Below are 9,440 nucleotides of genomic sequence, written 5' to 3'. Positions count from 1 at the left end.
CCGGGCGAGGCGGGGCGTGGCGAGGGGCGGAGCGCCGGGCGGGGCGGGGCGAGGGGCGGGGCGAGCGCGTTGAAGTGTCCGACTTTCAGTGTCATGGAGCATTTCCCTCTTGTTGTGTTATGCGGGAGGGCGAACAGAATCTCCCCTTTCTATGCTGTGCAGTTACGTGATGGATTTTTTTATCATAGTCTCTCATTCATCCCTTGTTTATGATAAACAATCCCAGTCTTTGAATTTCTCTTAAAAAGGTTTTTCCGTGTCATTCTCAACCCCTTCCTCTGAACCTCCCCCATTCTTTGATGTATTTTTCTGAGAGGGAGTGATAATTACTGGACTCAGTACTCTTAGATGAGGCTGAACCATTGATTCATACAATGGTATTATAATATTTTCTCTATTCTCTTTATCCTATTCCTTATTTTTTTAATCACAGCTGCATGTTGAGCCAAGGGCTTCATTCAGTTGTCTACACTTAAGCCCAACGCCCTTAAGAATCCTGCAAGGTGGAAGAGTCGTTCACATTTTTCTCTCCAATACCAGTTCTTATACTGTGCTCATCACCCTAGTTTCTGAGCATCTTCCCGTAGTGCATTTAGGCTATGTCTACAGTGTCTGAGGTTGTTTTTTTTTGTCAAAAGTTTTATCACTGATCCAAAAGCTAAAAGAAAATCGTCGTTGCATGTTCATACTCTGTTTTGCTCTGTCATCATAGCACATCCACACTTAGGTCAGTAGCATCAACGGTGAAAGTAATGCATTATGGGAAGCTATCTCACAGTTCAGCTCTCCACTTTCTGCGGCTAGGTCTTCTGAGAAGGCGGGATGGATCATAGTGCATCCTGGGTCTAGGCTCACTGTTCCATGATGCATTGCTTTCCGTCCCAGCATTCCATGTGCTTCCATCTTCGGTTCGCAGCATTTTTCAACATCCTTCGTTTTCTGCTCACCCTGCCACGGATTCCACACTGCTTTCCCATGCTCTGCTAGCTGTCAGTAGTACATTGCAGATGGTAGTGCAGTTAATCTTGAAGTTCTGAAGTCAACAGGAGTCACAGTTGCCTGACATGCTGTCTAACGTGATAGGATCAACATTAGATTGCTTCTGCCATTCACAGAGCAGCTGCACACAATGGACCGTTGCTTCTGGGCTCGTGAAACAAGCACTGAGTGGTGGGATCGTGTAGTTACGCAGGTGTGGGATGACGAGCAGGGGCTGCAGAACTTTCAGATGAGGAAAGCTACTTTCCTGGAACTCAGGTTTCAGAGTAGCAGCCATGTTAGTCTGTATTCGCAAAAAGAAAAGGAGTACTGGTGGCACCTTAGAGACTAACAAATTTATTAGAGCATAAGCTTTCGTGAGCTACAGCTCACTTCATCGGATGCATCCGATGAAGTGAGCTGTAGCTCACGAAAGCTTATGCTCTAATAAATTTGTTAGTCTCTAAGGTGCCACCAGTACTCCTTTTCTTTTTCCTGGAACTGTGTGCTGAGCATCCCCCCAACCCTGGTGCAGGGACACCCAAATGAGAGCTGCCCTCTCACTGGAGAAGCGTGTGGCCATCATCGCATGGAAACTGGCCACTCCAGACGGCGACTGTTCGGTCACAAATCAGTTTGGAGTCAGGAAGTTGACCTCTGGGGCTGCGTTAACGCAAGCATGCAGGGCCATTAATTGCATCATGCTGCAAAGAACCGTGACTCTTGGTAATGCATGTGAAATAGTGGATGGCTTTGCAGCAATGGTTTTCCCTAACTGCAGAGAGGTGATAGATGGCATGTCTATTCCAATTTTGGCACCAGACCATCTTGCGATGGAGTACATCAATAGGAAGGGGTATTTTTCCATGGTGTTGCAGGCACTTGTGGATCACCACAAGAGTTTCACTGACAGCAACGCAGGGTGGTTGGGAAAGGTGCATGACTTTCGTATCTTCAGGCACACAGGCCTGTACAGAAAGCTGAAAGTGGGGGCTTTTTTTCCCCCAGACTAGAAAATTACAGTAGGGGATATTGAAATGCCCATAGTGATCTTGGGATCCCCTGTGTACTCCTGAGTGGCATGAGTCATGAAGCCTTACATGGGAAACCTAGGTAGCCGTAAGGAGTGGTTCAGCAACAAGCTGAGTAGGTGTAGGATGCCTCTAGAACATGCATTTGGCAGATTAAAGGTGCGCGGGTGATGCCTTTAGGGCAGGTTAGACCTAAATGACAGTAATAATCCCATGGTCAGTCATGTGTTGCACAATATTTGTGAAGGTAAGGGTGAAAAGTTTGCTCAGGGGTGGACTGCTGGGGGGGGGGGGGGGGGGGGGGGGAGAAAGGGAAGAACGCCTGGCAGTTACTTTTCAGCAGCCAGGGACCAGGGCTGTTAGAGGGACACAGGAGACTATTTGAATCAGGGACACTTTGAAGATGAGAACCAGTAATGAATGTTGCTATACTATGGCCTACAATGCTTAATGCAATCAATGTTTGCAAGGCAGCACTTGTGATTTTTGTGGCCTAGGATTCAATGTAAAGCAGTGAAATCATTTGCTGGGGAAAAATAGAGAGTTATTCAAAAAACTTTGCAGTTATTGCACCAAAAAAAAAAAAATCTTCACACCCCACACACCAATGCTTGAAGGGGGTGAGGGGGTACCAAGGGAGGGCCAACTTTCACAGCTGTGCTTAAGTCCAGTTCTCATTTAAAAAGGTTTCCATGGGGGTGGAGTGAGGAGAATAGTGAGAAACAGCAGAAAGGAATTTGTGGGTGAATTTTTGGGAAGGCCTAGGAGAGAGTTCTGAATGTGCTGAAGGGAAGGGTGGGCACACATCTGCTCACGCTGGAGTTTTATAAGAGCCTGTTTTGCTTCTCCATCACTAATTATCCTTTCCATTGCAGCCATAGAGTAGGCCTCATTTTCTGCTCTTTCCTGACTCTTTCCCTCCACTGCCTGCATTCCTTGTTTTAGCATCTGAGCGTTCCATCACCAGCAGGAACATGACTTCCTTGCTCTGTCCCAGGCACTTTTTTAGCCAGTGGAGGCACTCCATAGGTATATGTAGGGGATGCCTGTCAAGGCCACATCTGAAGAAGCATAAAGAACAATACACAGAGGCATGATTGTTAACTACATATACAGCATTGAACCAGGGCAGAAAGTACACCTCTGCTAACATACTTTCACACTGAACCTTGCCAAGTCCACGTGCCACCAAACACCCCAGGCATGGCGTGTTTCCCCTGGAGCGGGGAGCATTGTACTGGGGGAGAAAATCCATATGAAAGGGTTGTAGAGCAGTGGTCTAGGGACAATATTCTAGATTTTCCCACCCTTTTCAACAGGCGGGGTTCATTGTGCCAGACATCTCACTGCTGAGGGTAAGCAGGGAAGAAAAGGAATATCTACTACAAGCTTTCAGCTTCCGCCCTGGCCCCTATACTGGTCGCCTGTGTGCCAGTTTGGTATCCATGCAAGTGATTGCAGAATGGTGCAGGAAAGTTTCCTTCAATGGGGTAAGGAACAAAGCAGCTCTGCCAAGGAACCTTTGGCAGAGAATTGCCAAGTACCTCCAGGAAAGTTTCCTAGAGAGATCTCTCTGGAGGATTCCCGTGAAATCTCAGTGTGCATCAACACCCTGTTCTGCCATACTGCCTAGCTGCACAAGGAAATGTCCAGCAGAGAACCACAGCCAGCCTTGTATGCTCTATGCTCTCAACACACCACCTCACTTCAGAAAGATAAACCACTTACCAGGAGTCCCCTCTCCTGCTTCTTGCTTGCTGGATTGTGACTGCCAAGACTGGCTAGACACCTCTGGAATGGAGAACAGCTCCTGACTGGACACACCAGGGGGCAACCCCAAGGTGGGCTCCATATTGTTCTCTGCCTCTATCTCTTCATCGTCACTGTTAGGTCCACTTTCTGCCAGCTCCAGACCTGCCGAAGTATCCATGGGGATCTTAGCAGCGGAGGTGGGGTCGCCGCAGAGAATAGCATCCAACTCCTTATAGAAATGGCAAGTCTGGGGCTCAGCATTGGAACAACGGTTTGCCTCCCTTGCCTTCTGGTATGTCTGCCTCAGCTCCTTGATCTTTGCTCTGCAATGCACCGTATCCTGATCATAGCCCTATTTACACAATCTTCAAGAAATCTGCCCATAGGTATCAAAATTCTTATGGCTGGAGTGCAGTTGGGACTGTACAGCATCCTCTCCCCAACTTCTGAGCGGATCTAGTAGCTCTGCAGTGGTCCAAGTGGGAGAGCGTCTGCTGCGTGGAGCCGCCATGGTCAGCTAGGAAGATGTGATGTGAGCTCTCCACACCGAGCAAACAGGAAGTGGAATTTCAAAAATTCCTGGCACTTTAAATGGGGCAGGGGGTTGCTTACCTGGCTACAGGGCAGCAGAATTGGAACTGCTGACCAGAGCGGTCAGGATGGGCATTGTGGGACGCCTTCTGGAGGCCAATTAAAGTAATAAAAATCAAGCACCGTGTCTACACTGGCAATTTGTCAATGAAACTTTTCTGTAAAAAGCCCTTTGTTTCTTGGCAAGGTGGTTTTATTTAGTCATGAAAGTGGCATTGTGTGTACACCTCCACTATTTTGTCAACAAAAGTTGTCTTTCCCCCCAAAAAACTTGGCAGTGTAAACAAGGCCTAAGTGAAGTGGCTAACATATATGGTTTGTTCTTTCTCTAATCCAACATGCATTACTTTATTTATCAACACTGAATTTCATCTGCCATTGTGTTGTCCATTACCCTGCGTTAATGAAATCTCTGCAGCTACTCAGTCTTGACTAACCTAAATAATTTTGTCACCTGCAAATTTTGCCAGCTCACGCCCTTTTTCCAGTGTGTTAATAAAGGAATATTTGTTTAATATATCATTCAATCCATACCCCACAGTCATTACCAGGGCCAGCCTTAGGGGTGAGCGACTGTCCAGGGTGCTGTAGTCAAGAGGCAAGGCGCGGGGTGGGCCTGGGGTGCAAGGTGATGGAAGGAAGCTCAGGGCAATGGGGGGGAGAAGGTAGTGCTTAATTTGTGTGGGGCTTGACAGTTCATAGCCCCAGCACCTCTGGGGTCAGCCAGCAGCCGCCACTCTCCAGCAACCCAGCTCTGAAGGCAGTGCTGCTGCCAGCAGCAGTGCAGAAGTAAGGGTGTCAATACCATGCCATGCCACCCTTTGAAGGCAACACTGTCACCAGCAGCAGGGCAGCTTTCAGGGCAGGGCACTCAGTCAGCAGCTGCCACTCTCCAGCTGCCCAGACGGTGCTTAGTTTTTGCTGGCCCTCTTTCATTACAAATTAAGCAGTGGGAGGAAGCAGTGGAGGCCAGGAATACCAAAATGTGAGTAGGCCCACAGTGCCATTTTCCCTAAGGCCAGCCCTGGTCATTACCACTCCTTGTCCTTCCTCTTCCCCCGTGAGTGTGAGTGTGTGAGTGAGACCAGAAAATTGCTATGCTCTTGAATTAACTCCTGCAGGGCATGTCTCGAGTCAAGCCCTAAAGTCAATTTATGTTAGATCGAATTACAGCCACTACAGTAATTTGCTGAAGTAACCATTTGGCATAAGCAAACAGGAAACTTGTCAAAACCAAGACACTTTTGTTCTATGTCCTAGTACAAGCTAGGGAAGTACCTTCATGGACCAGTACCTGGAATACTAGTATCCAAAACAAAGATAAAGAAGGAATAGCACAAGAAGTTAGGGAACTGGGACAAACTGATAGGTTGGATTTTAGTGACGTGAAAAGAGATGTGTAACTTGTAAAATCATCTCATAAATAACATCAGCTGAAATGTGTAACATTGGGAGTAAACCTTTTGCATAAAGTGAATTTAACATAGTTGCACAAGATGGCTTCTTGGAGACTGGTATATAGATTGGAACCTTTCTTCTGTTCTGTATTATTGTCTTAGAGCAATAATCTGACCGACATTGATTCGTTATGAAATATATTCAAGAGGCCTGTAGTGAGACAGTCGTGGCCTCCCTTCCAGCCAGAGGGGGAGGCATCCTCCTCCCTTCCCAAGTGGCTGAGCCAGGACTGCCTCACTCCTCCTACTGGAAGCATGCCATCGGTACAGCAAGTATAGAGGGTGCGGCCTCCCACGCTGTTGGAGTAGAGATGCCGAGGGAGGCAGACGGATCCTGCTCACTCCTTGCTAAGCCCAGCAACACCCTGCCCGCCGGGGAACTTATTGCTGCCAACTCCACAGAAAATAATTAGCAGGTGCTTAGCACCCACTGGCAGCCAGCTTCTCCCAGTGCCTCCTGCCTATTGGTGGCCCTCCTGCTCCCTCCCAATGCCTCCTGCCTGCCACAATCAGCTGTTTTGAGGCAGGCAGGAAGCTCTTGGAAGGAGTGGGAAGAGCAGGGACGGGGCATGCTCAGGGGGTACAATGGGCAGGAAGAGGTGGGTTGGGGGTGGGAAAAGGCAGGTCGGGGTGGGGACTTGAGAGAAGGGACGGGCGGGAGCCAGGGCGGAGCAGGGAGTTGAGTACCCCTGAGCCCGGAGGAAGCCGATGTCTATGATCCTTGTAATTTCTAAAAATTATAAATGACAATTCCCTAACTCAAAAAGCGTCACAGCCAATATGGGAGAATTATTTAGTAGACCTTGTTGTTCTAACAGTTGAAGAGGAACTGATCTTAGAACTCAAAACTAATGGTAGTTTAGGTATATGTGATCATGACTTGATCACATTTATAATGTGCAAGCTGATCTTTAGTAGGGTGAATTTCACAAAGCTAAAAACAATTATAAGCCAAATAAGATGGGAGGAAGAATTTAATCATGAAAATTTTAATGATAATTGGGACTCATTTAAGAACACCTTATTAGGTGCCCAAAAAGCCTCAATCCAACAATTGACAAAGATGATGTGCTGGTTAAAAAAACGACCTGGTTTAGAAGAAAGTGAATACAGCTATAAAATAAAATTATAATAATATATAACAAATGGCAGAAATGATAAGTTGATAGTAATGAATATGTAAGAACTTAGGAATTGTAGAAAATTGACAAGGGAAGCCAAAGGACACAAGTAGAAGTATATAGCCTATAGAGTTAAGGACAATAAGAAGAGGTTTTAAAATAGATTAGGAACAAAAATAATCCTTAGAATGGGAAGGTCCATTACTAGATAGAAATGGTAGAATTATAATTAAACACTAGAGAAAAGGCAGAAATGTTCATTAACTATTTCTGTTCTGTATTTGGGGAAAAACATCATATAATATCATATGGTGATGACAACACCCTTTCCATTCCAGTAGTATCTCTGGAGGACATTAAACAGAAACTACTAAAATCTGACATTTTAAAATCAGCAGGTCCAGATAACTTGCTTCCAAGAGTTTTAATAAAGCTGTCTGATGAGCTCACTGGACAGGACCAGTAACGTTGATTTTGAATAAATCTTGGAGTCCTGGGAAAGTTCCAGAAGACTGAAAGAAGGCTAACATTCTTCTTCGAATGCTGTCCCCGTGGGTGCTCCGCTCCAGGTGATGGTGCATCCCAGTGCCATTGATCAGAGATCTTCGGTAGCAGTGCCTGGTCGAGATGCACACACTCAGCTGCTGTCTCGCGGCATCGTTAGAATCTGCCTGAGTGTGTGCATCCCGCACCCCCCTCGGTTCCTTCTCAACCGTTCTTGGCTGAAGATAGGACTCGGGGCAGTGCTGATCCTCTTCCTTGGTCATTGAAGGAAATAAGTACAAAGACATAGAAATAGTTGGAAACATCCCAATTATTTCCCTTCCTTTAGAATAGTTAACTAGTTTTTTTTTTAAATGGTTTTCTTTTCCTCAAGTTTGTCTTTTCCTCAAGACACTCTACCCAGGCATTCCTAGTGCAATAATGCCAGGGTCTTCAGGATTTAAGAAATGTGACTCCTGTCAGAAGCCTATGTCACAGTCTGACGGACACTCACGCTGTGTGAAGTGCCTCAGCAAGACACACGTCCCTGCCAAGTGTGTTCATTGTACTAGCCTGAAAACCAGGGCTTGTCATGACAGAGACCTGTGGCTGAAAACGCTCCTGATGGAGAAATCCCAATAGCCACCTATAGAGACAGGCGATAGCAAACCCTCTCCCTCACGCTCCCCAGCCAGGTCAGAACCAATTGGGAGTACAGCTTCACTCTCTCAGGCAAAGAGGCAGGAAGCCCAACTGTCTCTGTGCAGAGACTTTCAAAAGGGTAAAGGGTCTCCTGCGAGATTCTTACCCTCAGTTCCGACAGTGCCGAAGGCAGGCGCCTTCAACTGTCCCAGCACCTCAGCCATGGCTTCATGTAGCAGGAAGGTCCCCTTGGCACCGGTCCCCTTGGCACCGAAAATAGACCCGCTGCCAACAGCGCGTTCTACCCTGGTGCTGACAAGGAAGTCAGCACCAAGCCTGCCTATTACTCCAGCAGCAGGAGTGGATCTCCTGCAGGGCGCCTACAAATTGCCCGCGGCACCCGCAAAAGCAAAGCAGAAGTTAGTACGTGCTTCTGATCACATATCCTGCTCAGCTGGATCACAGCCCAGGGAGCAGAAGCAATTCTGAAATCAGGACAACACCTCAGTGGCTCCTGAGCCTGACTCTCCACTCCTTGACACACAGCGCTCACTGTTTGACCAGCTGCTCTCCCCACCTGACCTGGCCACCTTCACTGACAGGAAGTCCGATATGCAGCAGCAGGTAGAGTTCTCCCCACCTGCCTCTCCTCCTCCTCCCAGAACCATTTATACCTCAGGACACGACTCACAAGCACCAGCCTCAGTTTCCCGATTTCATCCCCCTATGGGTGGGACCTCACTTCTCTTATCCTATGCCTTGGCCTCAGTGGTACCCTGGGCTAGCTCCTGCTGCCACTCATCCTCGTGGTTCTTCCACCAGACCACCAGCTTGTTCTGCACCTCTATCTCCAGCTCCGTCTACATCTAGAGAGCCTGAACCCGCCCCTGAAGAGGTGGGCTTTGAACCATATCCTGATTCACCGACTCCTAACTCTCCATCAGCCCCAGATGGAGCCCTCATGCCTCCGTCTCCACAAAATGTGGACGACTTTAAGCAATTCCAGGAACTTATCAAAAGGATGGCCTTTTTGATGTATAGGACATCCCTATAGAGGAGGTCCAGGAGTCACAACACAGACTCCTCAAAATCTTCCAACCCTCTGCACCCTCAAAGATCATGCGCCCCATAAATGAAGCACTCGTAGAACCAGCTGACATCCTCTGGCAGACCACAGCCTCTATCCCACCAACTTGCAAAAAGGCTGAACGTAAATATTATGTTCCTGCTAAAGACCTAGATTTCTTATTTTCTCATCCACAATCAATTTCTCTTGTAGTGGATGCAGCGACACACAGGACGAAATAGCCACAATACCGGCCCACCCCGCAGGACAAGAACCTCAAACGCCTTGACCTCTTGAGCTGCAAGATTTATACATCCTC

This window comes from Dermochelys coriacea, chromosome 16, assembly GCF_009764565.3.
Source record: "Dermochelys coriacea isolate rDerCor1 chromosome 16, rDerCor1.pri.v4, whole genome shotgun sequence".
Taxonomy (NCBI): Eukaryota; Metazoa; Chordata; order Testudines; family Dermochelyidae; genus Dermochelys; species Dermochelys coriacea.
Note: the sequence above shows the minus strand (reverse complement) of the source record.